Genomic DNA, 16,683 nt, shown 5'->3' with positions numbered 1-16,683 from the left:
ATCATGCTCCGAACACAACGAAGCAGAGATGCAAGCAGCTATCTATTATCCTAAGTTTCCACCCCCCACCCCCCTTTTTTTTTCTCAAGTCGTCGGAGACAAAATAAGTGAGTCATCGATGGAAAAGGGTTTACCTGGAATATTACTGCTGCTGTTGTCTGTCGAAGACACTTGTTACTAGAACTTCTGATGAACAATTGAGAGAAGTTGTTTTCATTGCCGCGGCCTTCCAGCTTGAGCTTGGGTGAATTGTAAACGGTGATTCACATAACGTGACCAGATTTTTTCCAAATCGCGAAGCGGGGATGATAAAATACACGTAAGAGACGCTGATGTTGGCCTGAACACCTACCTGAACACATGTTGAATTACAGACTAAACATTCAAATCCCTTGACTAAACACGGGCAAGCGGCCCTAAATAATTCTTCCATTTGCGAACTTGGTTGGCGTCATGACCGTGCAGACCTCCTTGGTCAAGACATATCATATAGTTTTTCTTTAATTGCGATATAGACTTGCCTTTAAGGCATGCTCCTCCGTTTATGCAATCGTTATGTGAAATTGCTATACTCTACATAGTTATAGTATGCTTCACCCTCTCCCTCCTCCTCACATCACTCACCTCATCCTCACTTCCCTTTCCAAACGCCTTGATATACCACACTATACATTGTGGGGTTGCACACGCAACCCATTGTCTTCAACGCGGCGGCACCTCGGCTTCGCGCTACGTTTGTACGCGCAGTGGCGAGAGGGGTTGCTTGAGACAGTGCACTGAGCTCAGCCGCTCCCGCAGCCTTTCGCGACCTGCTCCCTGGCCGAAGCCGAGATGCCCCGTCGTCGCTTTCTTGGGGGGCCTCTTGGTCTTTTCGACTCGGGGAGCGGTGACGACCACAGCTCGATCGAGTCGGGAGCCACCCAGCCGCCATCACCCCCTGCGCAACGTCCGGTCTATTGTGAGGTGACTTACTGCCTCAGGGCCGGACTGTGAAGCCACGAGAGGTGAGTACGAGCCTTATCGCTCTCAATCTCGTGTGCTTCCCATTTCGTTGTTGTTTTTCACGTCGTCGTGCGAAACTTCTCCGCCGCTTCGTTGTTATCTGTATGTTTGTTGCGTTGGTGGCGCTTTTGGCACAATAAACTGTGTCAGGCAAATAACTCGTCTCTGTTACCACTGGCCTGAAACCCGCCGTGGTCGCGACTCAACGCGAACCACGGGTTAGGGGTCCAGCTCTGACTGTTAGGGCTGCTGCGTAACGCCACCCTAGTAGCGCTAGTAGCGAGTAACTACGCTCCTCTAGTGCGCGGTGTGATTTAAAGACGGGACAGTTTCGCACGCGCGGATCTGTTTGTTACAAAGAAACCCCTATAACATAGACGAAAGAAGAGGGAATTCAAGGGCTCGCCCCTCTCTGTTAGACACAATCATAATGAGAACCAACAGACAATCAAGCTAAGGAAAACATAGGGGACGATATTTGCAGTAATTATGTTATAAATGAGAAGACATTGAAGTGGGCGAAGATATAACTTGCCGCCTGCAGGGACCTAACCTGGAACCTTCGAATAACGCGTCCTACGGCGGCGGTCATCCTCCCGTCCACTTTATCGGGTATGTCGACTTTAACAGCTGTATACCCGATAAAGTGGACGGGAGGATGACCGCCGCCGTAGCTCAGCATCGGACGCGTTATTCGAAGGTTGCAGGTTCGGTCCCTGCCGGTGACAAGCTGTCTTTTCGTCCACTTTAATTTCTTCTCGTTAATAACATTACTACAAATAGCGCCCCATACAAATAGCGTCCTTTTGGCTTGATTGTCTGTTGGTTCTCAATAATACACGGGTATGCTATTCTTTACCCTCTCCCCTCCTCACTTCTCCTTCCCACCTTTTTCCGTCCTCCTCACATCACTCCTCCTTACCCTCACTTGTCTTGAGCAACGTTAGACTTGTTTTAGGCCTGTTTTTGCAACTTGATCTTGAGCGTGATCATGCGACAGACATTGCGAAAGCAGTGATGGAAGTGACACTTTGCTTTTTTGGAGCTGATTCTGGAGCAGAAAAAATGCTAGTTTGGAGCAGCTATTGGTCTTTTCGGAGCATATGGCAAAATATTCCAAACGACTCCGGGAGTTTAAAACATCATTTAAACATCTCATAAATATTAACATTTATTATTAACCATGTTGCAAATAAAATAATCACTGCATCTCGCTAAAAGCAAATAATTATGCAGTTGGATAGTCACTGAACGCTAAGTAAGATCAGCCACATATATTTAAAATAGCAGTACTTGTGCCAGAAATAATATAAAAGTGATAAAGCTGTGCACCAAACATAGGCGTGCGCAGGTTTCCCCATCAGGGGGGGGGCGAAGGTTCATCGCAGCGCCCCCGCCCCCCTGTAAGTCAATGTACGAGGCAGATTTTGCGCCCCCCCCCCTCTTAGGTGACTGGGGGTTTCAATGCATGGGGCAGATTTTGCGCCCTCCCTCTTAGGTGATTAGGGGGGGGCGGCCGCCCCCCCCCCCCCCCCTGTGCGCACGCCTATGGCACCAAATGATAAAAGTAGCCACAATTGCATGTAACTATCACCAAAGCAGCATTTTATAATCGGAACAAGATCAAAAAATTGTTATTTTCATATTTCACCAAAATAGCCAGCACTTAAAATAAAAAAAAAACAGCTAAATGAGCTATACACTTCAAATGCCAGTTCTTGCGGCCCAAATGATGTCAAAGCTGAAAAAGTGGTAAATGTAATCAGTCACACTTCAAAGTCGTCACAGCAGAAGTTAATAATCAGTATGATGTCGAACTAATCTCAATACATTTCACCAGAGTATATATATATATATAATATATATATTATATATATATATATATTATATATATATATATATATATATATATATATATATATATATATATCTATATATATATATATATACTATATATATATATATATATATATATATATATATATATATATATATATACACACACACACAGTGCCAGTACTTGTGGCATTGTCAAATCCTAGTACGCAGCTAGTATGCAAGCTGTATACTAGCATATTAAGATGATAATATGCAGCTTGTTTTTTGTTTTGTATAGGCTCGCCGTATGGTCACAAGGCTAAAATTCATTGTTTTCAGTTTCCCACGCCATTTCGGAGCAGGTTCGGAGCAGTTACTAACAAATATTACACTTTGGAGCAGCATGGAGCAGCATTTCTCTTTTGGAGCAGTTTGGAGCAATTCGAGCAGCACTTCAATCACTGCGAAAGACATACGGACGCCGACGCCCTAAACAGTTCCGCTGTTAAAAACAAAATGGCCGCCATGGCCGAACGTGCGCCCCCCTTGTGATCTCTCTGGATTTACGCCACTGCAACTTCGCGCTCCGCTTGCGAACTCTCCTTCCCGCGCACGAATGCAATATTTGGCTGAGCAGTTCACAGCAGTGCTAACTGCTTTCTGCAGGATGTGTTCTCTCACCAAGCCCGAGGGGTGGTTCATGACCCCTCGAAATAATGAAAAAAAGAAAAGCTCTTCTCAAATAGGCGGAAATATCTGCAGCCGTGCGACCTAGAGTGAAGCACTTATACACGTATACACAGCGCTCGTGTTTTCGAAATGTACACTTTGAGGTCATTATTGAAACATCTGCACCTGCACTCTATCTGGTATATTATGTCTCCGCCGCAGTTATATTATTCATACACCGAAGTTCATCTTGAGCCCGCATTCGTTCTTGGCATTTTAGCCTGCTCCTTATAAACCATCACAATAACTCTACATGTATTCTTCGACAGCGACATCTGAGTCGCAACGGTTCCGACGCATTTCTTTTTTCTATTTTTCTATCTTTCTGTCTTCTGTCAATTCCATTGTAAACAACTGCGTATGCGTATCGTAGTGGGTACATATGCGGAAGAGAATGGAAATGCTGGCTGCTGGCCGAAATGTTATTTTCCCGAAAGAACGCGCGAGCATACAGCAAAAAAAAGAAATCATATCATAAGAAAGAAAGAAACAAAGAAAGAAAGAAAGAAAGAAAGAAAGAAAGAAAGAAAGAAAGAAAGAAAGAAAGAAAGAAAGAAGAAAGAAAGCTCAATCGTAATTAGGTCACTACAAAAAGTCCATTGTGCTTCCGTTTAGTTCCTGGCGGTTTCAGTACTTTCCGGTGAAATAAAGTCGATTATCATGTTTGTTTTTTGTTTCTAAATCGGGATGCCGCATATTTTCTGTAGTTCAAGCGAAAGCGGAAGGCAGTGCTATATATTACACCTCAACTGCGTCAGGGCAACTTCAGCGTGATAAACGTCACTTACAAATATATATACGTTTTTAATACTTTCTTTTTTTGTAGTTAAAAGAGCGACAGCGAGTGCATACTTCATCGCTGGCTACGCTGTTACTGCCTGGACGACAAATGCACACCTGCATGCCGAACATCGGCTGTGGAAAAAAAAATTAAAAAGAGATTATGAGAGGGTAGGTGCATGGGGGGAGGGGGGGGGGTGTACAGCACATAGACGAAAATACAGAGTAAGGAGAGGAGACAGTACACCAAAAAGAAGCGAAAAGTAGTCGTAATATATGAAATAGAATGCGTGACGCTATCCACAGGGGGAGTACAAAAGAACCCATTGTTCAGCATGGATGGACTAGGATGGACCAGAGGAGACGCTCGCGTCACGTCTCTGCTAGGACAAAACGCGCATCAAGGCACCCTAGTCTCTGCTATAGTCCGACCATGCTAGTCCGACGTTACCGCATGCAACAGCCCCAAACCCTCCTCGATTTCTAATGAAAACCGGTCCGAGTTATGTATCCCCGGCGGTTAGCGTACGCTACAGTTCGCGCGTTACGCTTATCCAATTAATGCGTTAGCAGTAGAAGGAACGAAGCAGAGATTGGTATCTGAGTCTGTGTGAAGCGAAGTGTATGTTCGTTGCTGGTCTACAGCACTCACTCGAATGATACCAGCGCTGTTGGCTATCAAGGTAATTGAAGGTAATTACGGGTAACACTAACGCATTCCTTTATCGATAAATCAACACTTACGTTTGTCTTTTCCAGGCTATACCGTTCGGCAACTGCATCGCAACAGGCCCAACAATGCACATAAAAGCACCGCATGGTACCACAGCGCGATGCGCAGTTAAGAGAGATGTGGGGGAACCCTGCGGCCGGAGATTGTAATCGGATGCCGCGCGCACGCACTTTTTCAGAGCACGATTACGGTCGCGGCCTGAATTAAAAGAAAGAGCGCGGCACACCGGCTCCACCGCCATTCCCAGCACGCATCACGCATGCAAGCAAAGACGATAAAGTGGGGGACCTTTCCGGACCAACGCCCTCCCAACGTATACTACCTCAAGCATACGTAGAGGCCACTAGCTTGTTCACTTCCATCTACCTACGCAATCTTCTCTTCCTTTCTTTCTTTCTTTTGCGGGGGTGCTCTTTGGGTGAAACAGTCCGCTTGTGTACGGCATCGTTTGTAAACAGCCTTTTCTTGGGGTCTTGCCAGCGCTCTAATGGGAGAATTCGAATGCGACTAAAATTTCTGCGCGTTCGCTGTGGTGGTGTTAGTAATTAATGTGTTTATTATTCTTTAATTCACAAGGATACGATCGCCCTTTGACCGAAGTCACGTGGGCAAGAAAAAAGCTTTCCGAAAAACGTACTCGGTAAAAAAAAAAAAAGGGTAAGATAAAGTGTCCAAGGTAGTAGCTCTCACGGATATGAAACAGCGATCGAGTCGATTCGCCCGCGAGAATCTGCGACATCGTTTCGTCGCGGCCTTTAAATCTATTCGGCTTTCGCAACCTTCTATTTTCCTTTTCCCTGTGGCTGTGTATATATTCACTCGAGAACTTCTTTGAGCGCGGTGCGTGTGTATTATATGACGATAAAGAAGGCGAAGAAGATTAAAAGCTAAGCGAACAGTGTAAAAGGAACAACCTGTTGGTCGAGTTTTGAATTCGCGAGCAGTCTTGTGAGGCACGCACGATCTCGAGCTTGAAGCTGCGAAACGTGATCCGAGGCACGATTGTAATTGAAGGTAGCCGCGGCTTTCACAGGCAATCATCGGGATGATCGTTCCCGCATAATATAGATACCTATATATATACGCCACCTTACGCAGGCAAATAAAATACAAAAAGAAAAGTGGCCTTGTCGATGTTTCGCTGTTATTTCGTTGTTCGAACACTTTCGTTTAGGGGCTCCGCTATGTATAACACGCAGTACATGACGCGATACGCTCTGGTTCTTCGGCCGCTTCACATGGAGTGCGGCCAAAAGAGCGTGTCGTGACAGCAGGCCTCCGCGGTGCTCTTCCTCGAGGCGCCCGTCAGAGATGACGAACGGCATTCGATATTTGGCTCGCCGCGAAGTCCACAGAAAAGCTGAGAACAAAGAGCAAGAAGTAGCTATATGTGTGGAGGCGGCGACTGCAAGCAACAGAGCTCACGCACTATACGCGATTTTTTTTTCCCGCTGTATATAATGCCAGGGGGGCGTAGGCAGAAATTTTTTTCGGGGGGGGCGGGGGCACGGGCCCGGTGTGGCCCCCCCTGGCTATGCCACTGTATAATGCTACCAGTAAGCTTCTATATTCCCCCTCCCACTCTCTCTTTTTTTTTTCGCAACTGCTTTTATTGCTTTAAGACCTGCTTTAAAGTAGGTTGTGATTTAAAACACATTTATGACAATGCCAATCGAGTGAATGTTGGACACCCAAAGGCAGCGTGCCTTCTGTGAACAGTACACGCCGAACAGCAAGTCCGTCTATTCAACCGTCTTTCCGTTTTATAAGAAAAAACTACGCACATAAAATGACTCATTTGACCTTGCAACGCTTGTACCTACGTTAAGATTTTTTTTGTTGTTTTTTAACCTTAATAGTCCAACCACAGAACGTTTTCTTTTTTTTTTTTCATGAGCTGGATCGAGCGAGCTATCAGTTATCGATAACTCACGCATCAGTTACTACGTACAAACTATCAAACTTATCCAAAACGTGCTGCAGTCACAATTCGATTCACTGCCCAAGTGGCAAGTGGTGCGCTACTCAAACAATGCTATTTCTTTTTCTATTTTCTCTCTCTCTCTCTCTCTCTCTCTCTCATATATATATATATATATATATATATATATATATATATATATATATATATATATATATATATATATATATATATATATATATATACTGATTCATATAGAGGTGAACGTGAACAATCAATTCGTTCTAATTTTCGTATAGGTACGTGCAAATGTGTTTGTGCATTACATAAGACTGATATGCACGGTGTAAGATATATACTGTTTAGGTGTGGACACTTCTCGGCTTGCATGCAGAGCGCGTTCGACCAGATAAAGTAACAACGGCGCGCGTCTATTGGTCCGGTGACCGCAGCGGGTATCTAGCGGCGGGAAGACGCAACTTAAAAGAGAGAAAATGCTTTCTGCACCGTTGCTATAGCAACCGACGCAGCCGGCGGCAGCGCCGGCGTCCGCTGCATGTCTTGTTTTTCGCTCGTGAAAAACGCGGTATGCGTTTCTAACTTAGTTGCTGGCGTGCCGTAGCCGCATTCGCTGACTAGGAAATTCAGATTTCCCGCGAAGCGCCAGTTGCTACGGGAACGCGTTTTTGTGTTGAAGTTGCATCATCCCGCCGGTAGGTATCCGCTGCCGTCAGCGGTCCGACGAGCACTCGGCGTTGTTACTTTATCTGGTCGATCGCGTCTCGCGAGTGTCCTCACCTAAAGAGTATATATCTTACACCGTGCTGATATGTAAACTACAGGCCTTGATGCTCTGTGTGCATTCGCTCAAAAACTGGCAATAAACGCGCACGGAGAGAGTACATGCTGTGGCATCTCGCAGCGCCCTGACAGGCTGACAAGCATCCTCATTTCTTGGTCTGGTAGTAGCATGCAATCTCGCCAAAGGCACGCGCAGGCGCACACAGACTAAGAACGCATATTGTCCAACGTCTCGTCGAGCGTTCTCGCAATCAACGGAGCTCTACAGCTACGCTACGCGCGAACAACTCGCAAGAAGGGCATCGTCTGCAAACCGAAAACAACAATCACGTCGCGGCGGAAGATTGCGTCACCGGAAGTGCGTCATAAAAAACGCAACTTCCCCGAGCGCTGCGAATGCGCGGCGCCGCCGCTCTTCGCGAAGATCGCGAGCTGACGGCGGCAGTTATGATCGATTTACCGAAGCACGTCGTATATCAAGCTGTCACGTTTATTCATCTTCCATTCACGCGGTGCCATGCATGATCCCTGCACCGCTTAGAACGACGGGCTAGGCCTTTTAGCTAAAATATTCCCGTACGCGCTGCTCTGATCTGAGCGCTTTCGAGTGCCCGCTTAGCCGATTTACCGTGCTTCAATATTCGGTGCATTTGCCGATAAAATCGTGTACACGGAATATTCTTCAAGGAAGCGCCTACGTAATATTTACGCGCTGATTACGGTACAGACGGAATCGTTATTGTAATTCAAACGAAGCCGTAAGACACTTTCCTATATCATATTTTTGAAAAACCTGATGGCAGTTGGGATAACACGTACTTCAGAGTTTAAAAAAAAAGAAAAAAAAAGGAAGGGAGGGGCATGGAACCACTGTTTAACTTTCCATGCGCAGCATGTGGCTTTTAAGCTTCCCACACAGACACGAAGTCCAATCCACGTATTTCACCTGCTCATCATCCAGCAAAAAGAGTCGCAAATGGAAATAACTTGTAGCAGCCACATAAATTTATATTCATCAATGACATATACAGTCGGCAAATGCTCGTAAAGTTTATACACTTGAAGGAGTGGTGGTGGTAGTAACAACTTTATTAAGAACTCCGGCAAATTCGTGGCCTGCGCCTAGGCCGCCCCCGAGGAGGTGTAAAGAAAAAAAAAAGCTGCGTATCGTCGCTGTATCCATACATACAAGAGTCAAGATTTATGAGCTGCCTTTGACATATTCGTTATTCAAACGTAAATGCTTGTTCCATTTGCAAACAAATATCTAATCCTGTCATGCACTTTATGATCTGAAAACACTGAAAAGGTATTCTACATAATAACGTTAATCAATATATCTTATTCAGTTATAATGGTGCACTTCTATAGCTTCATTGCTTTTGAAATTAAAAGTCTTGCATGCATGTTTATAAAGCTTTTATGTTGATGATGTGAAGTCAAACAATGAGCCAGCCCTACCTGATGTCATAGAATCTCACTGCATGTAATGTGAGGGGGCTTATCTTTAGTTATGACAACACATCTTCATATAAAGTGCCATTAGAAGATAAAGTGATGGGGCAACAGTCTGACCTGTTTAATACAAATATATGAGATGTTCACACTAAGATGTTTATGTAACAATTAAAAAGGTAGCGGTTTGACTTGTTCGCACAGCTGTTCCACTCTGAATTTTTAATGTAAAAGTGCAGCATTAAAATTCAACAAAACAGTTATCCAGATATAGCACAATGAAAGATCTGCAGGGCATTTTCTTCTTTTTTTTTGCAGTGGTGACATTCGTTCCTATGAGCTTTGAGGAGCAGCATATGATGCAAGTTCTCAGGATGCAGAAATTTTTGGCACACGTGTTGACCTTTTTCCTTTTCAATCCTCGGGAGCTGGCACCGTTACGGGCAAGTTTGCTTCTGGGCCGTCTGGAAAGTCAGGCTCCTGATCAATGTTCCGGAAGTTGCTGAGATGAGCTCCTTCTGAAGGAGCACCCTCCTGCACCACATCTGACTGCAACGGCACTTGCAAGTCGACAGTGTTTTGTTGATCTCTTTCACATGTGGGAATTGTGTAGTTCCTTAGCACGATCATATCTGTAACAAACAAGTTAAAAAGTGCTCATAAGGCAGCTCCAGTTAGGCAACAATGTTGGAGCAAAAGTAATATTTGAGGCAACCTCGTGATGACATATTGCCTAAAACAGTTATGGACAAATGAGAAAACACAGACAATGAATCGGCACGCGTGTGTCATACTGAGTCCTTGCGTAACCAAAGACTCAATAAATTGTCAGTGCTAAAGACAAGCCTGTGAAAAGAGATACAAGTAATCTACCTAGTTCCTCTACTCGCAATGTTGTCTTTTAGCACAAAAGCTTTCTTCAATAGTAGAGTTGATATCGTTTACTCTTGCCTTATGTCAATAGGTGCAGGCGTGCATTCTTTGTTGTGTCTTAGTGCAAAGCTGCAATTTTTTTTCTGGCAAAGTCAAGTCTCTGTGAATTCGCCATGGAGTACACAAATGCTATCGCAGGCCAAATGTCATGCTGAATATGCTGTTTCTCCTCAGATTACGGGAGCTAGGTAACATGGGGCTTGGTCAGTTTTGGTAGAGTTCTGACAAGCGGATTGAGCAAGAAAGTTACACTGTTCACGGCAGGGGACTCTCTCTACTCCTCCCTCACCTTCTGTCTCCTGTGCCCTCTTACACATGAAATAAGAAAGAGTTGCTCTATACCGAGCATAACATTTACCGCCAATGCAATTCATCTCTTATCTGTACATCACTGGTGCATCTTTTTCTACGTTTTACAACATTGTCAAGTGGACTTGAGTACAGAGGTTATTTAAAGTTATTGTGTTGCACATATGTGAAAATATATGAAGGTAACAGCATTGTACAACCCCCCGCCCCCTTTTTTTTTCTCTTTACCAATGCTATACTGATACCATTATTGATACTGATACCATTGATACTGATACCATTATTTGTATAAACAGTAATGAGCATGAAATCCTTCAGAAATGAAATTAAACATTACAGCTAATCTATTCATGACAAATATGCTACGTTAAGTGGTACAAACCAGGGTCATAGTAGTCTTGCAGGATTACAGGTGCAGGCAGGCCATCTCGCACTTCATACTCCTGGGTCAACACCAAGGTCACACATGTCCTCCTGTTGCTCAGCTGTAAAAATGGAATTAAAAAAATAGAGAAATGGAAAGCTTGCATGCAGAAATTATTAGGCCTTAGGCTGCATGCTATGGACCATTTGTATAGATTCCAACATTGCTATCCTGTTGTAGAAACAGGAAAAGGAAGAAGAAGATGAAGGACTAAAAGATGAAGGGCAATCATCAGAATTTCACAACTGTCGTGGATCTTTGGTTCCTTTGCTCACAACACATGTACACAGAAAACCCCTTCGTTACGGTAGAAACATCCATAATTCACATAGAAGTTGGGCACAGTTTTGTGTATGCTAAACAGGGGGATCATTCTCACAGAAACCTGTACCATTCCACAAGTGGGGCTTGTGCTATCCAATCTTCAGGTTGAGATTACGTGAAGTAGTGGGGAGCCAGTGCATAGGAGGTACATGCATATGACCACGTGTCCTTTGATCTCACATAAATTTTGAGTAGTGATCTTTAGTAAAGTTGTGGCTTGACATGTCTAACTATGAGCAAAAATACCTTTTTAAAGAGATTTTCTTTTCATTCCCATGAGCAGAAAAAGCTCAAAAACGTGTTTTAATGATAATATGTGATACCTCTTTCATGGAACAAAGCTTCAGAAGATACAAAATTTTAATAAAATTCTGGGGTTCTATATACCAGAACTGCAATCTGATTGTGAAGCACGTGGTAGTGGGGGAGTCCGGAATCGTTTTTATCACCTGAGGTTATTTGATCAGCACTTCATATCTGATTCTGTGACCTTGTATCTAGAAAAGTCATTAAGCCATACAGTGGGCGGAATAAAACAAAAACTTGTAGCACAAAAATACTATTAACAAATTATGACACCTAACATGCACTGCGTATACATGCTGCATCACATATTCAATGAAGTTCGAGAACTTAAGAATCAAGTACAACTGGTAGTTTGCCAAATAAGTAAAGAATAGCAATTCCACGTGTGAAGTACTGCACTAGGCAATGGAGATTCACTTTCTCTCAACAAATTCGAAATACTGAACAACCAAAATGAAATAACTCAACATCGTAAAGTTTGGCAAGTGTGCTGGCTTGAATCAGTAAATCGAATGGGTTCAATAAAATTACAATGAAAACACGTTAGCTCAGAGCAAATGCAGTAACTTGATAGAATAAATACTTTCAACCCACCTCATCAAAGTAGAGGTTTACTTTGTTGACTTCTTCCTCAACCTTCTTTACTTCCAGGTCATCGATCACCTGTATATAATTTGGTAAGGTAGACAATGTCAAACGGAATAATTTGTAACAACAATGAAACAATGGGCAGCTTTGAAAGTTCTGAAACAGTACAAACAAGAGTTAACATCTTGGATCAAATGAGGTACCCTGCTGAACCGGAATCCAGTCTGCAGGTGGACTTGTATTATCACCATTCCAGACATGCCCCAAGATAGGAGATAACTGCAGATAAAACAGAATCTTTGTAGACCATTGCAACACAATGTCTTTCAGGGGCGTAGCCAGAAATTTTTTTCGGGGGGGGGGGGGGGGGTTCAACCATACTTTATGTATGTTCGTGCGTGCGTTTGTATGTGTACGTGCCTATATACGCAAGCAAAACCGAAAAATTTCGGGGGGGGGGGGGGTTGAACCCCCCCAACCCCGCCCTTGGCTACGCCCCTGATGTCTTTGTAGAGAAAGAAGCAGCTTGAACTCTTGCCGGAGGTTTATGTAGGAAAGTTATAGACTGTGACACCACAACAATGTTACAACACTAGTACCGTTAATTTCAACGTGAACATTAGTCATAGTGACTGGGACAATATTGCCCTACCTTGCACACAGTTTTAACTTTGGCTTGCAGGCCGTGTGAGATGGTTCCACCAAGAGATCAAAGTTTTTTGTATTTGTCGGTGCAGGAACGTTGTACTTCGCAGTGGCCTGTAAGTGTTTTGAAATGCAGTTGTCAATTTACTCAGCAAGATAGTCATGGCTGCAAAATGGACTGAATAGTTACCACATAACCATTCTTATTCATGAGAAAAAAGAAAACAGCACTTGTTTACTCTTTTTCATGCTGGATTGCACTTGCAAATGACACCAGAGAACATCCAGAACAGAGAAAACAGATCCACAGGGTACACACTAGCGGCTGTAACTAGATTGTGAAGAATATACCAAATATTGCACCAACTTACAAATGCATTCTGTGTGTGTCCTTTGGCACATTTCACAAGCTATGTCAAATCAATTGCCTTAACAGAACAGTTTCACCTCAGTTTCACATACACTATGAAATTGAGGTGCAGAAGTGCAACAATAGGAGCAGAAATGCAATCATCATTGTTATACATCATGCTAGCATAAAGTGCCCATTGAGTTCTACCATTAATAAACATTCAACTGAGCAATGTCACGACAAACTATGTAACAGTGAAAAAATTTTTTCCAGAACTTTTACGGATGATTACAAAGATATTTTATCATATTTCTGTTCCCTTGATAGAAAGACTGTTTTTTAAAATTGTTTGGTTTCTTAACTGCATTTGCATATCATTTAAATATAATATTCAACTACTTTGGCAACCAAGAAGCAAAGACATGTCCTCCTATAGATTTATTGCCCATTAGATGTGAAGTAAATGCAAGTACTACACAAATTTTAAATGCAAATGTAAATGCAAATACTACAAAATTTGAAAGTACTTAGCGAAGTACTGCCATGTCGCAGCTTCTACATAACATTTTAGCCGAGGTATTCTACAAAGGTGGAATTGGTGTCTTATTTTTTATGCTTATTCCGCATGCTTCCTAAAGAGCCTTAATTTGATCCCCAATAGCTGTGTTGTGTTCCGACACATCTTCTTCTACCTGCTTTCAAAGCATTAGATGCAATGAATACTCATTTCATTCATATAGACAGCTATCTGTATCTGCGCTGACATAGCCAGGATAAGATACCTGTAAAAATACAAGGGAAGAACTCCACTGACCTGCACAAAGGCACAGCCCTTTCCAGTGACGCTGAGTTCGAGAGTTGCGGGCAGTACGGGAATGGGCATTTCCTGAAGCAGCATCACATTAGCTGGCTCAACATGAAGGTCCCTGGGCTCCATGTGTTGGGACGACACCGTCAGCGTCAAATGTGTATTTGGTAGCACGACCATCTTTGCATATTTAGCCAAAGCTTGCATTGCTATAACAGTGTCCTGCGGGGCAAGAACAAACGAAGTTTCGTTGGAGACAAAAGTAACGATTTGGAAGAAGAGCACAGGCAGAGCACATTTGAGTCGAGTATTTTTTTTACTCGAAAGTCTCGTATGTTCGCATAACCGTGAGCACATGACAATGTGAAATTTGTGTTTCAGGGCAAATATTACAAAGTTAAGAAATACACGCTGCGCTAGAAAGGTGTTCACAATTAATTAAATTTACCTGCGTGGATATAAATCCTCCTCTGTGGTTCCTCTGCTTGAGTAGCCACTGCACTGCAGGCAGGGCTAAAGAAACACCAGCTTCCTTGTGCAGCGTCAAGCAGGAAAGGATGGCATAACCACTCGTCTCTACAGCCACTGCTGAAGATACGTTTCGACTCCAGTGTAGTGTACCATCTTCGAAAAAAAAAAAAGAAGACAGCGAACACAACTTACGGGTCAGAGCTGAAGAATGGGCACAGAGCAAAATCATAATCATCATTATTGTTGTCATAAACTTCAAGAAAGGTGAGGATCTCTAGTGTTAGAAGTTTTGTGTTCACACACCTGCTTCCAGTTCACCTCGACTCCACAGCAAGTGAAAAGTTTGCTGTGCATTGCGATGACCTAAGAGGATTAAGGCATATGTGTGAAGTGCCAGTGAGTAGCTGTCTTGTTCTTGGGCAGTTTCTTCAACAAGACACTGGACAGCCGCATTTTGTACATGCGGCGATAGAGTCGCATTGGCTTCGAGCAGTGAGATCAGCACATAGGCTGTCAGTGGTGAGAGTGATGTCCCCTGAATACCACCCTGCAACAGAGAATCGAGAAATTGTGTGATCTTCGGGAGATTACTAGCAACTGTGCGGTGTCTCCCATGTTTAAACTTGGAGTTTTAGCATAAGACTGACTCAGGTTAACTGTTTTGTTTTTCAAAATGCTAAAGAAGAATTTCCCACTTTAGAATGTACTGACGAAATTCAATTTTTATGGAAGTACAATAGCTGCCATGGAGTATAGACAATTTATATTGGGCAAATTAAGAGCTGTAGTACAGCCCATTTTAATGTTCTTTTGCAGTGTTCACTAGACTAGTGAAATATGCTGCAACCAATGACTAAGCAGATAAATGTGCTACTTTTTCAACACCTATGCTAAACAGATTGACTAGTGCATAAAATCCTTGAACTTGTGAGAGAATGCATAAGAAAAAAAAACTATGCAATGAAATGTATTCATTATAATTTTGTGCAATACGAACCTTGAGTTGGGAATTCAAGACACGGCCAACTGATGGGAAGCAGCCAGTGTCGTATTGGTGACCAAGCAACCATTGTGTATTCAAGCTCAGCTCAGTATCATCGAGGGAAACGTACTGGCGGGCTTTTCCATAGGTTCGCACAACGAATGCTGTCAGCCACAAGCTTGGCTCGGGATCGGCACTGCCAAAAGCACTGTAGCCATTGTTTGGATGCCTGTAGTTGAGCTGTTGCTCGTAGCCTGCAGGAAAAAAAAAGAAGAGAAAACACACAAGCGCATTACAGCAAATGTACATGTACGATGCATGCTAGCATGTGCCACCAACACTTATGACATTTTCACACGTTGTTGCTCCATGTTAACAGCACATAACATCATCTAACTGGGAGAGAAGCCACAGTATTCTTGGTTCATGTGCAAGCAAGAGGCTACCTTTGCCCTTTCATTGTTGACCACTGTTCTGTGGACTTTTCTATACACCACACTGAAGTGTTTGTTATGATATTTTTGTGCTGCTGTGAACACAATGATAACGACTGTTAAAGGGTTGCAGAAGATGACGTCCGATTCCAAAGTTAGACCACTGACGATACTGGTTGCTTTGTACTACTGTTAAAGATCTGTCAGCACATCCTCATTTATTTCTCCACCTCTGAAAGTATGCTCAAGTGACCTTAATTCTCATGTTTATTATGAAATTTGCACATTTTTATTGTGCTTTTCTTCTGAATATACTGTTCGTGCAGTAACTCAGTTCACAAAAGAAGCCAGTATGTACTAATTCATTAATAATAGAACTCTTCACAATAGTGTCCTGCCTTTCAAAAAGTTGCACGTCAACTCTTAATGGCAACACCATGGTGTCTTAACACATATACAAGGAATACCCATGAAAAGCATGAGATTATGGTTGCTGTAGTACAAGCACTAAGTGCAAGTGCAGCTTCTGTAACCTAGACACAATGTGTACAGCACAGTTATGTATATCAGCAAGCCAGATAAGCTACCATTGAGAACGGAAATCTAGGTGAATCTGTAAGAAATCATCATAGAGCAGGTAGCGCAAAAAATACAGGGCACAAGAAAGCAACATAAACACCAGACGAGCGCTTGTCTGGTGTTTATGTTGCTTTCTTGTGTCCCCGTATTTTTTGCGCTACCTGCTCTATGATGAAGCTACCATTGGTTTCTGATGCTCTGTTTATGATAAACTAAAGCCAAGAATATTTAGCAGAAAAGAAAAAAAATCGTTGAGGATTGTCCACCTAGGGTGTATCTAGAAATCAAA

The 16,683-nt window shown here is 43.1% G+C and overlaps 1 pseudogene; it reads right to left on the bottom strand.

Annotated features, from left to right (window-relative positions):
- Positions 1-9,608: 9,608 nt before the first annotated feature.
- The window catches only part of LOC119387759 (ovostatin-like), a 42,418-nt pseudogene continuing 35,343 nt past the window's right edge, over positions 9,609-16,683 (bottom strand).

Source organism: Rhipicephalus sanguineus, chromosome 3 (genome assembly GCF_013339695.2).
Source record: "Rhipicephalus sanguineus isolate Rsan-2018 chromosome 3, BIME_Rsan_1.4, whole genome shotgun sequence".
Classification (NCBI taxonomy): Eukaryota; Metazoa; Arthropoda; class Arachnida; order Ixodida; family Ixodidae; genus Rhipicephalus; species Rhipicephalus sanguineus.
The sequence above is the reverse complement of the archived record's forward strand: the minus strand, read 5'-3'. Positions and strand labels throughout refer to the sequence as shown.